Consider the following 20,973-nt stretch of genomic DNA (forward strand, 5'->3'; position numbering starts at 1 on the left):
ATTCAGTCTCGGTCAGTGTGACTCCCGGTCAGAGTGATTCAGTCTTGGTCATTGTGACTCTTGTTCAGTTTGATTCAGTCTCAGTCAGTGTGACTCCCGGTCAGTGTGATTCAGTCTTATTCAGTGTGACTCCCAGTGAGTTCGATTCAGTCTCGCTCAGCGCGACTCCCGGACAGTGTGATTCAGTCTCGGTTAGTGTGACTCCCGGTCAGTGTCATTCAATCCCAGCCAGTTTGATTCATTCTCAGTCTGCGTTACTCCCGGTTAGTTAGATTCAGTCTCACTCAGTGTGACTCCCGGTCAGCTTGATTCAGTCCCGGTCAGCGTGACTCACGCTCTGTTTGATTAAGTCTCAGTCAGTGGGTCTCCCCGTCAGTTTGATTCAGCCTAGGTCAGTGTGACTCATGGTCAGGGTGATTCAGTCTCGGTCATTGTGACTCCAAGTCAGTTTGATTCAGTCTCGGTCACTGTGACTCCAAGTCAGTTTGATTCAGTCTCGGTCATTGTGACCCGCAGTCAGTTTGATTCAGTCCTGGTCAGTGTGACTCCCAGTCAGTTTGATTCAGTCTCGGTCAGTATGACTTCCGGTCAATGTGACTCCCGGTCAGTGTGATTCAGTCTCTGTCAGTGTGATTCAGTCTTGGTCAATGTGACTCCCGGTCAGTTTGATTCAGTCTCGGTCAGAGTGACTCCCGGTCAGTGTGATTCACTCTCGAACAGTGTGCCTCCCGTTCACTGTGATTCAGTTTCAGTCAGTGGGTCTCCTGGTCAGTTTGATTCCGTCTCGGTCATTGTGACTCCCAGTCAGTGTGATTCAGTCTCGGTCATTGTGACTCCAAGTCAGTTTGATTCAGTCCTGGTCAGTGTGACTCCCAGTCACTTTGATTCATTCTCAGTCACTGTGACTCCCGGTCATTTTGATTCCATTTCGTTCAGTGTCTTTCTCTCTCGAACAGTGTGCCTCCCGGTCACTGTGATTCAGTCTCAGTCAGTGGGTCTCCCGGTGAGTTTGATTCAGTCTCGGTAAGTGTGACCCCCGGTCAGTGTGATTCAGTCTCGGTCATTGTGACTCAAAGTCAGTTTGATTCAGTCTCGGTCATTGTGACTCCAAGTCAGTTTGATTCAGTCCTGGTCAGTGTGACTCCCAGTCATTTTGATTCGGTCTCGGTCATTATGACTTCCGGTCAATGTGACTCCCGGTCAGTGTGATTCAGTCTCTGTCAGTGTGATTCAGTCTTGGTCAGTGTGACTCCCAGTCAGTTTGATTCAGTCTCAGTCAGTGTGACTCCCGGTCAGTTTGATTCAGTCCCAGTCAGTGTGTCTCCCAGTCAGTTTGATTCAGTCTCAGTCACTGCGACTCCCGATCGGTTTGATGCAGTCTTGGTCAGAGTGATTCAGTCTCGGTCAGTGTGACTCCCACTCAGTGTGATTCATTCTCGATTCATGTGACTCCCGGTCAGAGTGATTCAGCCTTGGTCAGTCTGTCTCCAGGTCAGTATGATTCAGTCTCGGTCAGTGTGACTCCCGGTCAGTTTGATTCAGTTTCGGTCAGAGTGACCCCCGGTCAGTGTGATTCAGTCCCCGTCAGTGTGAGTCCCGCTCAGTGTGATTCAGTCTCAGTCAGTGTGACTCCCGGTCAGTATGATTCAGTCTTATTCAGTGTGATTCCCCGTCAGTATGATTCAGTCTTATTCAGTGTGATTCCCCATCAGTTTGATTCAGTCGCGGTCAGTGTGACCCCTGGTCAGTTTGCTTCAGTCTTGGTCAGTGTGTGTCCCGGTCAGTGTGATTCAGTCTCAGTCAGTGTGACTCCTCGTCAGTTTGATTCAGTCCCAGTCATTGTGATTCCTGGTCAGTGTGATTGAGTCTCGGTCATTGTGACTCCCGGTCAGATTGATTCAATCCCGGTCAGTGTGACTCCGGCCAGTTTGATTCAGTCTCAGCCTGTGTGACTCCCGGTTAGTTAGGTTCAGTCTCAGTCAGTGTGACTCCCAGTCAGTTTGATTCAGTCTCAGTTATCGTGCCACCCGGTCAGTTTGATTCATTCCCAGTCAGTGTAACTCCCGGTCAGTTTTATTCAGTACCTGTCAGTGTGACTGCCGGTCAGCGTGAATCAGTCTCGGTCAGTGTGATTCCTGGTCAGTGTGATACAGTCTCGGTAAGTGTGACTCCCGGTCAGTGTGATTCACTCTCGGTCAGTGTGACTCCCGTTCATTGTGATTCAGTCTCGGTCAGCTTGAATAAAGTTCAGTTTAATTCAGACTCAGTCAGTCTGACTCCCGGTCAGAGTGACGCAGTTTCGATCTTTGTGACACCCGGTCAGTGTAATTTCGTCTCAGTCAGTATGACTCCCGGTCTCTTTCATTCAGTCTCGGTCAGCGTGACTCCTGGTCAGTTGGATTCTGTCCCGTTCAGTGTGACTCCCGGTCAGTTTGATTCAGTCTCATTCAGTGTGACTCCCGGTCAGTTTGAATCAGTCTCAGTCAGTGTGACTACCGGTCAGTTTGACTCAGTCTCAGTTAGTGTGACGCCCTGTCAGTTTGATTCATTCCAGGTCAGTGTGACTCCCGGTCAGTGTGATTCAGTCTCGGTCAGTGTGACTCCCGCTCAGTTTGATTCAGTCTCGGTCAGCGTGACTCCCAGTCAGTTTGATTCAGTCCCGGTCAGTGTGACTCCCGGTCAGTTTGAATCAGTCTCAGTCAGTGTGACTACCGGTCAGTTTGACTCAGTCTCAGTTAGTGTGACGCCCTGTCAGTTTGATTCATTCCGGGTCAGTGTGACTCCCGGTCAGTGTGATTCAGTCTCGGTCAGTGTGACTCCCAGTCAGTTTGATTCAGTCCCGGTCAGTGTGACTCCCATCAGTTTGAATCAGTCTCAGTCAGTGTGACTACCGGTCAGTGTGACTCAGTCTCAGTTAGTGTGACGCCCGGTCAGTTTGATTCATTCCGGGTCAGTGTGACTCCCGGTCAGTGTGATTCAGTCTCGGTCAGTGTGACTCCCGATCAGTTTGATTCAGTCTCGGTCAGCGTGACTCCCGGTCAGTTTGATTCAGTCCTGGTCAGTGTGACTCCCGGTCATTTTGATTCAGTCCCGTTCAGTGCTACTCCCGGCAGTTTGATTCGGTCTCAGTCAGTTTTGTCTCCTGGTCAATTTGATTAAGACTCGGTCAGTTTGACTCCCGGTCAGTGTGATTCTGTCTTGGTCAGTGTGATTCAGTCTCTTACAGTGCGACTCCCGGTAAGTGTGATTCAGTCTCGGTCAGTGTGACTTCCGGTCAATGTGACTCCCGGTCAGTGAGATTCAGTCTCTGTCAGTGTGATTCAGTCTCAGTCAGTGGGGCTCCCGGTCATTTTGATTCAGTCTCGGTCAGTGTGACTCCCGGTCAGTGTGATTCAGTGTCGGTCATTGTGACTCCAAGTCAGTTTGATTCAGTCTCGGTCATCGTGTCTCGCAATCAGTTTGTTTATTTCCCGGTCAATGTGACTCCCGGTCAGTGTGATTCAGTCTCTGTCAGTGTTATTCAGTCTTGGTCAGTGTGACTCCCAGTCAGTTTGATTCAGTCTCAGTCAGTGTGATTCCCAGTCAGTTTGATTCAGTCTCAGTCAGTGCGACTCCCGGTCAGTTTGATTCAGTCTCGGTCATTGTGACACGCAGTCAGTTTGATTCAGTCCCGGTCAGTGTGACTCCCGGTCAGTTTGATTCAGTCTCAGACAGTGTAATTCAGTCTCGATCAGTCTGACTCCCGCTCAGTGTGATTCACTCTCGATCCATGTGACTCCCGGTCAGAGTGATTCAGCCTTAGTCAGTCTGTCTCCCGGTCAGTTTGATTCAGTCTCGGTCAGTGTGACTCCCGGTCAGTTTTTTTCAGTTTTTGTCACTGTGACCCCTGGTCAGTGTGATTCAGTCCCCGTCAGTGTGAGTCCCGCTCAGTGTGATTCAGTCTCAGTCAGTGTGACTCCCGGTCAGTGTGATTCAGTCTTATTCAGTGTGACTCCCCGTCAGTTTGATTCAGTCTCGGTCAGTGTGACTCCCGGTCAGAGTGATTCAGTCTTGGTCATTGTGACTCTTGTTCAGTTTGATTCAGTCTCAGTCAGTGTGACTCCTGGTCAGTGTGATTCAGTCTTACTCAGTGTGACTCCCAGTGAGTTCGATTCAGTCTCGCTCAGTGCGACTCCCGGACAGTGTGATTCAGTCTCGGTTAGTGTGACTCCTGGTCAGTGTCATTCAATTCCAGCCAGTTTGATTCATTCTCAGTCTGCGTTACTCCCGGTTAGTTAGATTCAGTCTCACTCAGTGTGACTCCCGGTCAGCTTGATTCAGTCCCGGTCAGCGTGACTCACGCTCTGTTTGATTAAGTCTCAGTCAGTGGGTCTCCCGGTCAGTTTGATTCAGCCTCGGTCAGTGTGACTCACGGTCAGGGTGATTCAGTCTCGGTCATTGTGACTCCAAGTCAGTTTGATTCAGTCTCGGTCACTGTGACTCCAAGTCAGTTTGATTCAGCCTCGGTCAGTGTGACTCACGGTCAGGGTGATTCAGTCCTGGTCAGTGTGACTCCCAGTCAGTTTGATTCAGTCTCGGTCAGTATGACTTCCGGTCAATGTGACTCCCGGTCAGTGTGATTCAGTCTCTGTCAGTGTGATTCAGTCTTGGTCAGTGTGACCCCCGTCAGTTTGATTCAGTCTCGGTCAATGTGACTCCCGGTCAGTTTGATTCAGTCTCGGTCAGAGTGACTCCCGGTCAGTGTGATTCACTCTCGAACAGTGTGCCTCCCGGTCACTGTGATTCAGTTTCAGTCAGTGGGTCTCCTGGTCAGTTTGATTCAGTCTCGGTCAGCGTGACTTCTGTTCAGTTTGATTCAGTCCCGGTCAGTGTGACTCCCGGTCAGTTTGATTCAGTCCCGGTCAGTGTGACTCCCGGTCAGTTTGATTGAGTCTCAGTCAGTGTGACTACCGGTCAGTTTGTCTCAGTCTCAGTTAGTGTGACGCCCGGTCAGTTTGATTCATTCCCGGTCAGTGTGGCTCCCGGTCAGTTTTATTCAGTCTCGATCAATGTGACTCTCAGTCAGAGTGATTCAGTATTGGTCAGTGTGACTCCCGGTCAGTGTGTTTCAGTCTCGGTCAGCATGACTTCTGGTCAATGTGACTCCTTGTCTGTGTGATTCAGTCTCTGTCAGTGTGATTCAGTCTTGGTCAGTGTGACTCCCAGTCAGTTTGATTCAGTCTCAGTCAGTGTGACTCCCAGTCAGTTTGATACAGTCCCGGTCAGTGTGACTCCCAGTCAGTTTGATTCAGTCTCGGTCAGTATGACTTCCGGTCAATGTGACTCCCGGTCAGTGTGATTCAGTCTCTGTCAGTGTGATTCAGTCTTGGTCAGTGTGACTCCCGGTCAGAGTGATTCAGCCTTGGTCAGTCTGTCTCCCGGTCAGTATCATTCAGTCTCGGTCAGTGTGACTCCCGGTCAGTTTGATTCAGTTTCGGTCAGAGTGACCCCCGGTCAGTGTGATTCAGTCCCCGTCAGTGTGAGTCCTGCTCAGTGTGATTCAGTCTCAGTCAGTGTGACTCCCGGTCAGTATGATTCAGTCTTACTCAGTGTGATTCCCCGTCAGTTTGATTCAGTGGCGGTCAGTGTGACCCCTGGTCAGTTTGCTTCAATCTTGGTCAGTGTGTGTCCCGGTCAGTGTGATTCAGTCTCAGTCAGTGTGACTCCTCGTCAGTTTGATTCAGTCCCAGTCATTGTGATTCCTGGTCAGTGTGATTGAGTCTCGGTCATTGTGACTCCCGGTCAGATTGATTCAATCCCGGTCAGTGTGACTCCGGCCAGTTTGATTCAGTCTCAGCCTGTGTGACTCCCGGTTAGTTAGGTTCAGTCTCAGTCAGTGTGACTCCCAGTCAGTTTGATTCAGTCTCAGTTATCGTGCCACCCGGTCAGTTTGATTCATTCCCAGTCAGTGTAACTCCCGGTCAGTTTTATTCAGTACCTGTCAGTGTGACTGCCGGTCAGCGTGAATCAGTCTCGGTCAGTGTGATTCCTGGTCAGTGTGATACAGCCTCGGTAAGTGTGACTCCCGGTCAGTGTGATTCACTCTCGGTCAGTGTGACTCCCGTTCATTGTGATTCAGTCTCGGTCAGCTTGAATAAAGTTCAGTTTGATTCAGACTCAGTCAGTCTGACTCCCGGTCAGAGTGACGCAGTTTCGATCTTTGTGACACCCGGTCAGTGTGATTCAGACTCAGCCAGTGGGACTACCTGTCATATTGATTCACTCTCGGTCAGTGTGACCTTGGGTCAGTGTAATTTCGTCTCAGTCAGTATGACTCCCGGTCTCTTTCATTCAGTCTCGGTCAGCGTGACTCCTGGTCAGTTGGATTCTGTCCCGTTCAGTGTGACTCCCGGTCAGTTTGATTCAGTCTCATTCAGTGTGCCTCCCAGTCAGTTTGATTCAGTCTCACTCAGTTTGACTCCCGGTCAATTTGATTCAGACTCGGTCAGTTTGACTCCCCGTCAGTGTGATTCAGATTCGGTCAGTATTACTGCCAGTCAGTTTGATTCAGTCTTGGTCAGTGTGATTCAGTCTCGTACAGTGCGACTCCCAGTCAGTGTGATTCAGTCTCGGTCTGTGTGACTTTCGGTCAATGTGACTCCCGGTCAGTTTGATTCAGTCTCTGCAAGTGTGATTCATTCTCGTTCAGTGTGTCCCACGGACAGTTTGATTCAGTCTCGGTCAGTGTGACTCCCGGTCAGTTTGATTCAGTTTTGGTCAGTGTGTCCCCGGGTCAGTGTGATTCAGTCCCCGTCAGTGTGAGTCCCACTCAGTGTGATTCAGTCTCAGTCAGTGTGTCTCCCGGTCAGTGTGATTCAGTCTTATTCAGCGTGACTCTCCGTCAGTTTGATTCAGTTTCGGTCAGTGTGACCCCCGGTCAGATTGCTTCAGTCTTGGTCAGTGTGTGTCCCGGTCAGTGTGATTCAGTCTCATTGTGACTCCCAGTCATTTTGATTCAGTCTCGCTTAGTGCGACTCCCAGTCAGTGTGATTCAGTCTCGGTCAGTGTGACTCCCGGTCAGTGTGATTCAGTCCCAGTCAGTGTGACTCCATTCAGTTTGATTCAGTCTCGGTCAGTGTGACCCCCGGTCAGTTTGTTTCAGTCTCAGTCAGTGTGATTCAGTCTCGGTAAGTGTGAATCCCATTCATTGTGATTCAGTTTCGGTCAGCTTGAGTCCCGTTCAGTTTGATTCAGACTCAGTCAGTCTGACTCCCAGTCAGAGTGACTCAGTTTCGATCATTGTGACACCCGGTCAGTGTGATTCAGACTCGGTCAGTGTGACTCCCGGTCAGTTTGATTCAGCCTCGGTCAGTGTGACCCTCGGTCAGTTTGATTCAGTCTTGGTCAGTGAGACTCCCTGTCATATTGATTCAGTATCGTTCAATGTGACCCCCGTCAGTTTGATTCAGTCTCGGTCAGTGTGACTCCCGCTCAGTTTGATTCAGTCTCAGTTAGTGTGACGCCCGGTCAGTTTGATTCATTCCGGGTCAGTGTGACTCCCGGTCAGTGTGATTCAGTCTCGGTCAGTGTGACTACCGGTCAGTTTGACTCAGTTTCAGTTAGTGTGACGCCCGGTCAGTTTGATTCAGTCTCGGTCAGTGTGACTCCCGATCAGTTTGATTCAGTCTCGGTCAGTGTGACTCCCGGTCAGTTTGATTCAGTCTCGGTCAGCGTGACTCCCGGTCAGTTTGATTCAGTCCCGGTCAGTGTGACTCCCAGTCAGTTTGATTCAGTCCCGGTCAGTGTGACTCCCGGTCAGTTTGAATCAGTCTCAGTCAGTGTGACTCCCGGTCAGTTTTATTCAGTCCCTGTCAATGTGACTCCCGGTCAGAGTGATTCAGTCTTGGTCAGTGTGACTTTGGTTAGTGTGTTTCAGTCCCAGTCAGTGTGACTCCGTTCAGTTTGATTCAGTCTCGGTCAGTCTGACCTCCGGTCAGTTTGATTCAGTCTCAGTCAGTGTGATTCAGTCTTGGTCAGTGTGACTCCCGTTCATTGAGATTCAGTCTTGGTCAGCTTGAATCCCGTTCAGTTTGATTCAGACTCAGTCATTCTGACTCCCGGTCAGAGTGACTCAGTTTCGATTATTGTGACACCCAGTCAGTGTGATTCAGACTCGGTCAGTGAGACTTCCGGTCAGTTTGATTCAGTCACGGTCAGTGTGACCTCCGGTCAGTTTGATTCCGTCTTGGTCAGTGAGACTCCCTGTCATATTGATTCACTATCGTTCAGTGTGACCCCCGTCAGTTTGATTCAGTCGCGGTCATTGTGACTTCCGGTCAGTTTGATTCAGTCCTGGTCAGTGTGACTCCTGGTCAGTGTGTTTCAGTCTCGGTCAGTGTGACACCCGGTGACTTTGATTCAGTCTCGGTCAGTGTGACTCCCGATCAGTTTGATTCAGTCTCGATAAGCGTGACTCCTGGTCAGTTTGATTCAGTCCTGGTCAGTGTGACTCCCGGTCAGTGTGATTCAGTATTGGTCAGTGTGATTCAGTCTCTTACAGTGCGACTCCCGGTCAGTGTGATTCAGTCTCAGTCAGTATGATTCAATCTCTGTCAGTGTGACTCCCATTCATTGTGATTCGGTCTCGGTCAGCTTGAATCCCGTTCAGTTTGATTCAGACTCAGTCAGTCTGACTCCCGGTCAGAGTGACTCAGTTTCGATCTTTGTGACTCCCGGTCAGTGTGATTCAGACTCAGTCAGTGGGACTCCCTGTCATATTGATTCAGTCCCCGTCAGTGTGAGTCCCGCTCAGTGTAATTCAGTCTCAGTCAGTGTGACTCCCGGTCAGTGCGATTAGTCTTATTCAGTGTGACTCCCCGTCAGTTTGAATCAGTCTCGGTCAGTGTGACCCCCGGTCAATTTGCTTCAGTCTTGGTCAGTGTGTGCCCCGGTCAGTGTGATTCAGACTCAGTCAGTGGGACTCCCTGTCATATTGATTCAGTCCCCGACAGTGTGAGTCCCGCTCAGTGTGATTCAGTCTCAGTCAGTGTGACTCCCGGTCAGTGTGATTCAGTCTTATTCAGTGTGACTCCCCGTCATTTTGATTCAGTCTCGATTAGTGCGACTCCCAGTCAGTGTGATTCAGTCTCGGTCAGTGTGACTCCCGGTCAGTTTGATTCAATCCTGGTCAGTGTGACTCCGGCCAGTTTGATTCAGTCTCAGTCAGTGTGACTACTGGTCAGTTTGACTCAGTCTCAGTTAGTGTGACGCCCGGTCATTTTGATTCATTCTCCCTCAGTGTGACTCCCGGTCAGTTTTATTCAGTCCCTGTCAATGTGACTCCCGGTCAGAGTGATTCAGTCCCAGTCAGTGTGACTCCGTTCAGTTTGATTCAGTCTTGGTCAGTGTGACCCCCGGTCAGTTTGATTCAGTCTCAGTCAGTGTGATTCAGTCTCGGTCAGTGTGATTCCCGTTCATCGTGATTCAGTCTCGTTCAGCTTGAATCCCGTTCAGTTTGATTCAGACTCAGTCAGTCTGACTCCAAGTCAGAGTGGCTCAGTTTCAAGCATTGTGACACCCGGTAAGTGTGATTCAGACTCGGTCAGTGTGATTCCCGGTCAGTTTGATTCAGTCTCGGTCAGTGTGACCCCCGGTCAGTTTGATTCAGTCTTGGTCAGTGAGACTCTCTGTCATATTGATTCAGTATCGTTCAGTGTAACCCCCGTTAGTTTGATTCAGTCGCGGTCAGTGTGACTCCCGGTCAGTTTGATTCAGTCTCGGTCAGTGTGACTCCTGGTCAGTGTGATTCAGTCTTGGTCAGTGTGACTGCCGTTCAGTTTGATTCAGTCTCGGTCAGTGTGACTCCCGGTCAGTTTGATTCAGTCTCGGTCAGCGTGACTCCTGGTCAGTTTGATTCAGTCCCGGTTAGTGTGACTCCCGGTCAGTTTGATTCAGTCCCGTTCATTGTGACTCCCGGTCAGTTTGATTCAGTCTCAGTCGGTGTGACTCCTGGTCAATTTGATTCAGACTCGGTCAGTTTGATTCCCGGTCAGTGTGATTCAGTCTTGATCAGTGTGATTCAGTCTCGTACAGTGCGACTCCCTGTCAGTGTGATTCAGTCTCGGTCAGTGTGACTTCCGGTCAATGTGACTCCCGGTCAGTGAGATTCAGTCTCTGTCAGTGTGATTCAGTCTCGGTCAGTGTGACTCCCGGTCAGTTGGATTCAGTCTCAGTCATTGTGACTCCCGGTCAGTTAGATTCATTCCCGGTCAGTGTGACTCCCGGTCACTTTGATTCAGTCTCATTCACTTTGACTCCCGGTCATTTTGATTCAGTCTCAGTAAGTGTGACTCCCAGTCAGTTTGATTCAGTCTCAGTCAGTGTGACTCCCGGTCAGTTTGATTCTTTCCTGGTCAGTGAGACTCCCGGTCAGTGAGATTCAGTCTCTGTCAGTGTGATTCAGTCTCGGTCAGTGTGACTCCCGGCCAGTTTGATTCAGTCTCAGTCATTGTGACTCCCGGTCATTTAGATTCATTCCCGGTCAGTGTGACTCCCGGTCACTTTGATTCAGTCTCATTCACTTTGACTCTCGGTCAGTTTGATTCAGTCTCAGTAAGTGTGACTCCCAGTCAGTTTGATTCAGTCTCAGTCAGTGTGACTCCCGGTCAGTTTGATTCTTTCCTGGTCAGTGAGACTCCTGGTCAGTGTGATTCAGTCTCGGTCAGTGTGACTCCCGGTCAGTTTGATTCAGTCTCAATCAGTGTGACTCCCAGTCAGTTTGATTCAGTCTCAGTCAGTGTGACTCCCGGTCAGGTTGATTCAGTCTCAGTCTCTACGAGTCCCGTTCAGTTTGATGCAGTCTCGGTCAGTGTGATTCAGTCTCGGTTAGTGAGACTCCCGCTCAGTGTGATTCACTCTCGATCCATGTGATCTCCCGCACAGTGTGATTCACTCTCGATCCATGTGACTCCCGTTCAGTTTGATTCAGTCTCGGTCAGTGTAACTCCCGGTCAGTGTGATTCAGTCTCAGTCAGTGTGACTCCCGGTCAGTTTGATTCTTTCCTGGTCAGTGAGACTCCTGGTCAGTGTGATTCTGTCTCGGTCAGTGTGATTCCCGGTCAGTTTGATTCAGTCGAGGTCAGTGTGACTCCCGGTCAGTGTGATTCAGTGTCTGTCAGTGTGACTCAGGCTCGGTCAGTATGATTCAGTCTCGGTCAGTGTAACTCCCGGTCAGTGTGATTCAGTCTCAGTCAGTGTGACTCCCGGTCAGTTTGATTCTTTCCTGGTCAGTGAGACTCCTGGTCAGTGTGATTCTGTCTCGGTCAGTGTGATTCCCGGTCAGTTTGATTCAGTCGAGGTCAGTGTGACTCCCGGTCAGTGTGATTCAGTGTCTGTCAGTGTGACTCAGGCTCGGTCAGTATGATTCAGTCTCGGTCAATGTGACTCCCGAACAGTTTGATACAGTCTCATTCAATTTGACTCCTGGTCAGTTTGTTTCAGTCCCGGTCAGTGTGACTCCCGGCCAGTTTGATTCAGTCTCAGTCAGTGTGACTCCCAGTCAGTTTGATTCAGTCTCAGTCAGTGTGACTTCCGGACAATGTGACTCCCAGTCAGTTTGATTCAGTCTCAGTCATTGTGACTCCCGGTCAGTTAGATACATTCCCGGTCAGTGTGACTCCCGGTCACTTTGATTCATTCTCAGTCAATGTGACTCCCGGTCACTTTGATTCCCTCTCGGTCAGTGTGCTTCACTCTCGGTCAGTGTGTCTCCCGGGCAGTGTGATTCACTCTCGAACAGTGTGCCTCCCGGTCACTGTGATTCAGTCTCAGTCAGTGGTTCTCCCGGTCAGTTTGATTCAGTCTCGGTCAGTGTGACTCCCGGTCAGTGTGATTCAGTCTCGGTCATTGTGACTCAAAGTCTGTTAGATTCAGTCTCGGTCATTGTGACTCGCAGTCAGTTTGATTCAGTCCCGGTCAAAGTGACTCCCAGTCAGTGTGATTCACTCTCTGTCAGTGTGATTCAGTCTTGGTCAGTGTGACTCCCAGTCAGTTTGATTCAGTCTCAGTCAGTGTGACTCCCAGTCAGTTTGATTCAGTCTCAGTCAGTGTGACTCCCGGTCCGTTTGATTCATTTTCGGTCATTGTGACTCGCAGTCAGTTTGATTCAGTCTCAGTCAGTGTGACTCCCGGTCAGTTTGATTCTTTCCTGGTCAGCGAGACTCCTGGTCAGTGTGATTCAGTCTCGGTTAGTGTGACTCCCGGTCAGTTTGACTCAGTCTCAGTCAGTGTGACTCCCGGTCAGTTTGATTCTTTCCTGGTCAGTGAGACTCCTGGTCAGTGTGATTCAGTCTCGGTCAGTGTGACTCCCGGTCTGTTTGATTCAGTCTTGGTCAGTTTGACTCCCGGTCTGTGTGATTCAGTGTCTGTCAGGGTGACTCAGGCTTGGTCAGTATGATTCAGTCTCGGTCAGTGTGACTCCCGGTCAGTTTGATTCAGTCTCGGTCAGTGTGTGTCCCAGTCAGTTTGATTCAGTCCCTGTCAGTGTGACTCCCGGTCAGTTTGATTCAGTCTCGGTCAGTGTGACTCCCAGTCAGTGTGATGCATTCTCGGTTAGTGTGACTCCCGCTCAGAGTGATTCAGTCTTGGTCAGTGTGACTCCCAGTCAGAGTGATTCAGTCTCGGTCAGTGTGACTCCCTGTCATATTGATTCATTCTCGGTCAGTGTGATCCCCGGTCAGAGTGATTCAGCCTCGGTCAGTCTGTCTCCTGGTTAGTTTGATTCGGTCTCAGTCAGTGTGACCCCCGCTCAGTGTGATTCAGTTTCAGTGAGTGTGACTCCCGGTCAGTGTGATTCAGTCTTATTCAGTGTGACACCCCGTCAGTTTGATTCAGTCTCGGTCAGTATGACCCCCGGTCAGTTTGCTTTTTTCTTGGTCTGTGTGTGTCCCGGTCAGTGTGATTCAGTCTCAGTCAGTGTGACTCCTCGTCAGTTTGATTCAGTCCCGGTCATTGTGATTCCTGGTCAGTGTGATTCAGTCTCGGTCAGTGTGACTCCCAGTCATTTTGATTCAGTCTCACTTAATGCGACTCGCGGTCAGTGTGATTTGATCCCGGACATTGTGACTCCGGCCAGTTTGATTCTGTCTCATTCTGTGTGACTCCTGGTTAGTTAGATTCAGTCTCATTCAGTGTGACTCCCGGTCAGTTTGATTCAGTCCCGGTCAGTGTGACTTCCGCTTAATTTGATTCAGTCTCAGTTAGTGTGAGGCCCGTTCTGTTTGATTCGTTCCCGGTCAGTGTGACTCCTGATCAGTTTTATTCAGTCCCTGTCAGTGTGACTCCCGGTCATAGTGATTCAGTCTCGGTCAGTGTGACTCCAGTTCAGTGTGATTCAGTCTCGATCAATGTGACTCCCTGTCATATTGATTCAGTCTCGTTCAGTGTGACCCCCGTTCAGTCTGATTCGGTCTCAGTGAGTGTGACTCCCGGTCAGTTTGATTCAGTCTTGGTCAGTGTGACTCCTGATCAGTTTGATTTAGTCTCGGTCAGTGTGACTCCCAGTCAGTGTGATTCAGTCTCGGTCAGTGTGACTACCGGTCAGTTTGATTCAGTCTCGGTCAGTTTGACTCCCGGTCAGTGTGATTCCGCCTCAGTCAATGTGACTCAGTCTCGGTCAGTATGATTCAGTCTCAGTTAGTGTGACTCCCGGTTTGCTTGATTCGGTCTCGGCCAGTTTGACTCCCAATCATTTTGAAACTGTCTTTGTCAGTGTGACTCCCGGTCAGTGTGATTCAGTCTCGGTCAGTGTGTGTCCCGGTCAGTGTGATTCAGTCTCAGTCATTGTGACTCCCGGTCACTTTTATTCAGTCTCTGTCAGTGAGACTCCCGGTCAGAGTGATTCAGTCTCGGTCAGTGTGACTCCCGGTCAGTGTGATTCAGTCTCGGTAAGTGTAACTACCGGTCAGTGTGATTCAGTCTCGGTCAGTGTGACCCCCGGTCAGTCTGATTCAGTCTCGATAAGTGTGACTCCCGCTCAGTGTGATTCAGTCTCAGTCAGTTTGACTCCCTGTCATATTGATTCAGTCTCGTTCAGTGTGACCCCCGGTCAGTGTGATTCAGTCTCGGTCAGTGTGACCCCTGGTCAGTTTGCTTCAGTCTTGGTCAGTGTGTGTCCCGGTCAGTGTGATACAGTCTCAGTCAGTGTGACTCCTCGTCAGTTTGATTCAGTCCCAGTCATTGTGATTCCTGGTCAGTGTGATTCAGTCTCGGTCAGTGTGACTCCCAGTCATTTTGATTCAGTCTCACTTAGTGTGACTCCCGGTCAGTGTGATTCAATCCCGGACAGTGTGATTCCGGCCAGTTTGATTCTGTCTCATTCTGTGTGACTCCCGGTTAGTTAGATTCAGTCTCATTCAGTGTGACTCCCGGTCAGTTTGATTCAGTTCCGGTCAGTGTGACTCCCGGTCAGTTTGATTCAGTCCCTGACAGTGTGACTCCCGGTCGGAGTGATTCAGTCTCGGTCAGTGTGACTCCCGTTCAGTGTGATTCAATCTCTGTCAATGTGACTCCTTGTCATATTGATTCAGTCTCGTTCAGTGTGACTCCCGGTCAGTCTGATTCAATCTCGATGAGTGTGACTCCCGGTCAGTTTGATTCAGTCTCGGTCACTGCGAGTCCCGATCAGTTTGATTCACTCTCGATCCATGTGACTCCCGTTCAGTTTGATTCAGTCTCGGTCAGTGTAACTCCCACTCAGTGTGATTCAGTCTCAGTCAGTGTGACTCTCGGTCAGTTTGATTCTTTCCTGGTCAGTGAGACTCCTGGTCAGTGTGATTCAGTCTCAGTCAGTGTGATTCCCAGTCAGTTTGATTCTTTCCTGGTCAGTGAGACTCCTGGTCAGTGTGATTCAGTCTCGGTCAGTCTGAATTCCGGTCAGTTTGATTCAGTGTCTGTCAGTGTGACTCAGGCTCGGTCAGTATGATTCAGTCTCAGTCAGTGTGTCACCCGGACAGTTTGATACAGTCTCATTCAGTTGGCCTCCCGGTCAGTTTGTTTCAGTCCCGGTCTGTGTGACTCCCGGGCAGTTTGATTCAGTCTCAGTCATTGTGACACCCAGTCAGTTTGCTACAGTCTCATTCAGTTTGACTCCCGGTCAGTTTGTTTCAGTTCCGGTCAGTGTGACTCCCGGTCAGTTTGATTCAGTATCAGTCAGTGTCTCTCCCAGTCAGTTTGATTCAGTCCCTGTCAGTGTGACACCCGGTGAGTTTGATTCAGTCTCAGTTACTGCGAGTCCCGTTCAGTTTGATGCAGTCTCGGTCAGTGTGATTCAGTCTCGGTCAGTGAGACTCCCGCTCAGTGTGATTCACTCTCGATCCATGTGACTCCCGCACAGTGTGATTCACTCTCGATCCATGTGACTCCCGTTCAGTTTGATTCAGTCTCGTTCATTTTAATCCCAGTCAGTGTGATTCAGTCTCAGTCAGTTTGACTCCCGGTCAGTTTGATTCTTTCCTGGTCAGTGAGACTCCTGGTCAGTGTGATTCAGTCTCGGTCAGTGTGATTCCCGGTCAGTTTGATTCAGTCTCGGTCAGTGTGACTCCCAGTCAGTGTCTGTCAGTGTGACTCAGGCTCGGTCAGTATGATTCAGTCTCGGTCAATGTGACTCCCGGACAGTTTGATACAGTCTCATTCAGTTTGACTCCCGGTCAGTTTGTTTCAGTTACGGTCAGCGTGATTCCCGGTCAGTTTGATTCAGTCTCAGTTCGTGTGACTCCCAGTCAGTTTGATTCAGTCTCAGTCAGTGTGACTCCCGGTCAGTTTGATTCTTTCCTGGTCAGTGAGACTCCTGGACAGTGTGATTCAGTCTCGGTTAGTGTGACTCCCGGTCAGTTTGATTCAGTCTTGGTCAGTGTGACTCCCGGTCAGTGTGATTCAGTGTCTGTCAGTGTAACTCAGGCTTGGTTAGTATGATTCAGTCTCGGTCAGTGTGACTCCCGGTCAGTTTGATACAGTCTCATTCAGTTTGACTCCCGGTCAGTTTGTTTCTGTCCCGGTCAGTGTGACTCCCGTTCAGTTTGATTCTTTCCTGGTCAGTGTGACTCCCGGTCAGTTTGATTCTTTCCTGGTCAATGAGACTCCTGGTCAGTGTGATTCAGTCTCGGTCAGTGTGATTCCCGGTCAGTTTGATTCAGTCTCGGTCAGTGTAACTCCCAGTCAGTGTGATTCAGTCTCAGTCAGTGTGACTCCCGGTCAGTTTGATTCTTTCCTGGTCAGTGAGACTCCTGGACAGTGTGATTCAGTCTCGGTTAGTGTGACTCCCGGTCAGTTTGATTCAGTGTCTGTCAGTTTGACTCAGGCTCGGTCAGTATGATTCAGTCTCGGTCAGTTTGTCACCCGGACAGTTTGATACAGTCTCATTCAGTTGGACTCCCGGTCAGTTTGTTTCAGTCCCGGTCTGAGTGACTCCCCGTCAGTTTGATTCAGTCTCAGTCAGTGTGACACCCAGTCAGTTTGATACAGTCTCATTCAGTTTGACTCCCGGTCAGTTTGTTTCAGTACCGGTCAGTGTGACTCCCAGTCAGTTTGATTCAGTCTCAGTCAGTGTCTCTCCCAGTCAGTTTGATTCAGTCCCTGTCAGTGTGACGCCCGGTCAGTTTGATTCAGTCCTTGTCAGTGTGACTCCCGGTGAGTTTGATTCAGTCTCAGTCACTGCGAGTCCATTCAGTTTGATGCAGTCTCGGTCAGTGTGATTCAGTCTCGGTCAGTGAGACTCCCACTCAGTGTGATTCACTCTCGATCCATGTCACTCCCGCATAGTGTGATTCACTCTCGATCCATGTGACTCCCGTTCAGTTTGATTCAGTCTCGTTCAGTGTAACTCCCGGTCAGTGTGATTCAGTCTCAGTCAGTTTGACTCCCGGTCAGTTTGATTCTTTCCTGGTCAGTGAGACTCCTGGTCAGTGTGATTCTGTCTCGGTCAGTGTGATTCCCGGTCAGTTTGATTCAGTCTTGGTCAGTGTGACTCCCGGTAAGTTTGATTCAGTCTTGGTCAGTGTGTGTCCCGGTCAGTGTGATTCAGTCTCAGTCAGTGTGACTCATCATCAGTTTGATTCAGTCCCGGTCATTGTGATTCCTGGTCAGTGTGTTTCAGTCTAGGTCAGTGTGACACCCGGTCAGTTTGTTTCATTCCCGGTCAGTGTGACTCCAGCTAATTTGATTCAGTCCCGGTTAGTGTGCCTCCCGCTCAGTTTGATTCAGTCTCAGTTAGTGTGACGCCCGGTCAGTTTGATTCAGTCCTGGTCAGTTTGACTCCCGGTCAGTTTTATTCAGTCTCTGTCAGTGTGACTCCCGGTCAGAGTGATTCAGTCTCGGTTAGTGTGACTCCTGGTCAATGTGATTCAGTCTCGGTAAGTGGGACTCCCGGTCAGTTTGATTCAGTCTCAGTCAGTGTCACTCCCGGTCAGTTTGCTTCAGTCATGTTCAGTGTGTGTCCCGGTCAGTGTGATTTACTCTCAGTCAGTGTGACTCCTCATCAGTTTGATTCAGTCCCGGTCATTGTGATTCCTGGTCAGTGTGATTCAGTCTCGGTCAGTGTGACTCTGACCAGTTTGATTCTGTCTCAGTCTGTGTGACTCCCAATCATTTAGATACAGTCTTGGTCAGTGTGAATCCTGGTCAGTTTGATTCAGTCTCGCTCAGTATGCGTCCCGGTCATTGTGATTCAGTCTCTGTCAGTGTGACTCACGGTCAGTTTGATTCAGTCTCGGTCAGTATGACTCCTGGTCAGTTTGATTCTGTCTCGGTCATTGTCACTCTCTGTCAGTGTGATTCAGTCTCAGTCAGTGTGACTCCCGGTCTGTGTGATTCAGTCTTAGACAGTCTGACTCCCGGTCAGTTTGATTCAGTCTCGGTCAGTGTGACTCCCGGTCAGTGTGACTCCCGTTCAGTGTGATTCAGTCTCGGTCAATGTGACTCCCTGTCAGTTTGATTCAGTCTCTGTCAGTGTGACTCCAGGTCAGTGTGATTCAGTCCCGGTCCGTGTGACTCCCGATCAGTTTGATTCAGTCTCAGTCAGTGTGAATCCTGGTCAGTTTGATTCATTCCCGGTCAGTGTGACTCCCGGTCAGTTTAATTCAGTCTCCGTCAGTGTGACTCCTGGTTAGTTTGATTCATCTCAGTTTGTGTGACGCCCGGTCAGTTTGATTCAGTCCTGGACAGAACGATTCCCGGTCAGTTGAATCAGTCCTGGTCAGTGATTTAGTCTCAATCCGTGTGACTCCCAGTCGGAGTGATTTTGATTCATTCACAGTCCGTGTGCTTCAGTCTCGGTCAGAGTGACTACTGGTCAGTTTGATTCAGTCTCAGTCACTGTGAATCCCATCAGTTTGATGCAGTCTTGGTCTGTGTGATTCAGTCTCGGTCGGTGTGACTCCCGGTCAGTTTGATTCAGTCTCAGTCACTGTGAATCCCATCAGTTTGATGCAGTCTCGGAAAGTGTGATTCAGTCTCGGTCAGTGTGACTCCCGGTCAGTGTGATTCAGTCCTGTCAGTGTGACTCCCGGTCAGAGTGATTCAGCCTCGGTCAGTGTGACTCCCGGTCAGTGTGACTCAGTCTCGGTTATTGTGACTCCCGGTTAGTGTGATTCAGTCTCGGCCAGTGTGACTCGCTGTCATATTGATTCAGTCTCGTTCAGTGTGACCCCCGTTCAGTGTGATTCAGTCTTGGTCAGAGTGACTCCTGGTCAGTTTTATTCAGTCCCGGTCAGTGTGACTCCCGGTCAGTGTGATTCAGTCTCGGTAAGTGTGACTCCCGGCCAGTTTGATTCAGTCTCAGTTAGTGTGACGCCCGGTCAGTTTGATTCAGTCCCGGTCAGTGTGATTCAGTCTCGGTTAGTGTGACTACCGGTCAGTGTGATTCCGTCTCAGTCAGTGTGATTCAGCTCGGTCAGTGTGACTCCCGTTCATTGTGATTCAGTCTCAGGCAGCTTGAATCCCGTTCAGTTTGATTCAGACTCAGTCTGTGTGAATCCCGGTCAGTGTTATTCAGTTTCGGTCATAGCGACACCCGGTTATTGTGATTCAGATTCGGTCAGTGTCACTCGTGGTCAGTTTGTTTCAGTCTTGATCAGTGTGATTCAGTTTCTGTCAGTGTGACTCCCGGTCAGTTTGATTCAGTCTCCGTCAGTATGACTCCTGGTCAGTTTGATTCAGTCTCGGTCATTATCACTCTCGGTCAGTGTGACTCAGTCTCGGTCAGCGTGACTCCCGGTCAGTGGGATTCAGTCTTAGACAGTCTGACTCCCGGTCAGTTTGATTAAGCCTCAGTCAGTTTGACTCCCGGTCAGTGTGACTCCCGGTCAGTGTGATTCAGTCTCGGTCAGTGTGACTCCCGTTCAGTGTGATTCAGTCTTAGACAGTCTGACTCTCGGTCAGTTTGATTCAGTCTCCGTCAGTGTGACTCACGGTGATTTGGATTCATTCACAGTCCGTGTGCTTCAGTCTCGGTCAGAGTGACTCCCTGTCAGTGTGATTCACTCTTGATCAGTGTGACACCCGGTCAGTGTGATTCAGTCTCAGTAAGTGGGACTCCCGGTCAGTTTGATTCAGTTTCGGTCAGTGTGATTCCCGGTCAGTTTGATTTAGTCTCAGTCCGTGTGACTCCCGGTCAGAGTGATTCAGTCTCGGTCAGTGTGACTACTGGTCAGTTTGATTCAGTCTCAGTCACTGTGAATCCCATCATTTTGATGCAGTCTCGGTCAGTGTGATTCAGTCTCGGTCAGTGTGACTCCCGGTCAGTGTGATTCAGTCCTGTCAGTGTGACTCCCGGTCAGAGTGATTCAGCCTCGGTCAGTGTGACTCCCGGTCAGTGTGACTCAGTCTCGGTTATTGTGACTCCCGGTTAGTGTGATTCAGTCTCGGTCATTGTGACTCGCTGTAATATTGATTCAGTCTCGTTCAATGTGACCCCCGTTCAGTGTGATTCAGTCTTGGTCAGAGTGACTCCTGGTCAGTTTTATTCAGTCCCGGTCAGTGTGACTCCCGGTCAGTGTGATTCAGTCTCGGTAAGTGTGACTCCCGGCCAGTTTGATTCAGTCTCAGTTAGTGTGACGCCCGGTCAGTTTGATTCAGTCCCGGTCAGTGTGATTCAGTCTCGGTTAGTGTGACTACCGGTCAGTGTGATTCAGTCTCGGTCAGTGTCACTCCCAGTCATATTGATTCAGTCTCGGTCAGTGTGACTCCCGGTCAGTTTGATTCAGTCTCGGTCAGTGTGACTCCCGGTCAGTGTGATTCCGTCTCAGTCAGTGTGATTCAGCTCGGTCAGTGTGACTCCCGTTCATTGTGATTCAGTCTCAGGCAGCTTGAATCCCGTTCAGTTTGATTCAGACTCAGTCTGTGTGAATCCCGGTCAGTGTTATTCAGTTTCGGTCATAGCGACACCCGGTTATTGTGATTCAGATTCGGTCAGTGTCACTCGTGGTCAGTTTGTTTCAGTCTTGATCAGTGTGATTCAGTTTCTGTCAGTGTGACTCCCGGTCAGTTTGATTCAGTCTCCGTCAGTATGACTCCTGGTCAGTTTGATTCAGTCTCGGTCATTGTCACTCTCGGTCAGTGTGATTCAGTCTCGGTCAGCGTGACTCCCGGTTAGTGTGATTCAGTCTTAGACAGTCTGACTCCCGGTCAGTTTGATTAAGCCTCGGTCAGTTTGACTCCCGGTCAGTGTGACTCCCGGTCAGTGTGATTCAGTCTCGGTCAGTGTGACTCCCATTCAGTGTGATTCAGTCTTAGACAGTCTGACTCTCGGTCAGTTTGATTCAGTCTCCGTCAGTGTGACTCACGGTGATTTGGATTCATTGTCAGTCAGTGTGACTCCCGGTGATTTTGATTCATTCACAGTCCATGTGCTTCAGTCTCGGTCAGAGTGACTCCCTGTCAGTGTGATTCACTCTTGATCAGTGTGACACCCGGTCAGTGTGATTCAGTCTCAGTAAGTGGGAC

The sequence above is a fragment of the Carcharodon carcharias genome, chromosome 13 (assembly GCF_017639515.1).
Source record: "Carcharodon carcharias isolate sCarCar2 chromosome 13, sCarCar2.pri, whole genome shotgun sequence".
Lineage (NCBI taxonomy): Eukaryota > Metazoa > Chordata > Chondrichthyes > Lamniformes > Lamnidae > Carcharodon > Carcharodon carcharias.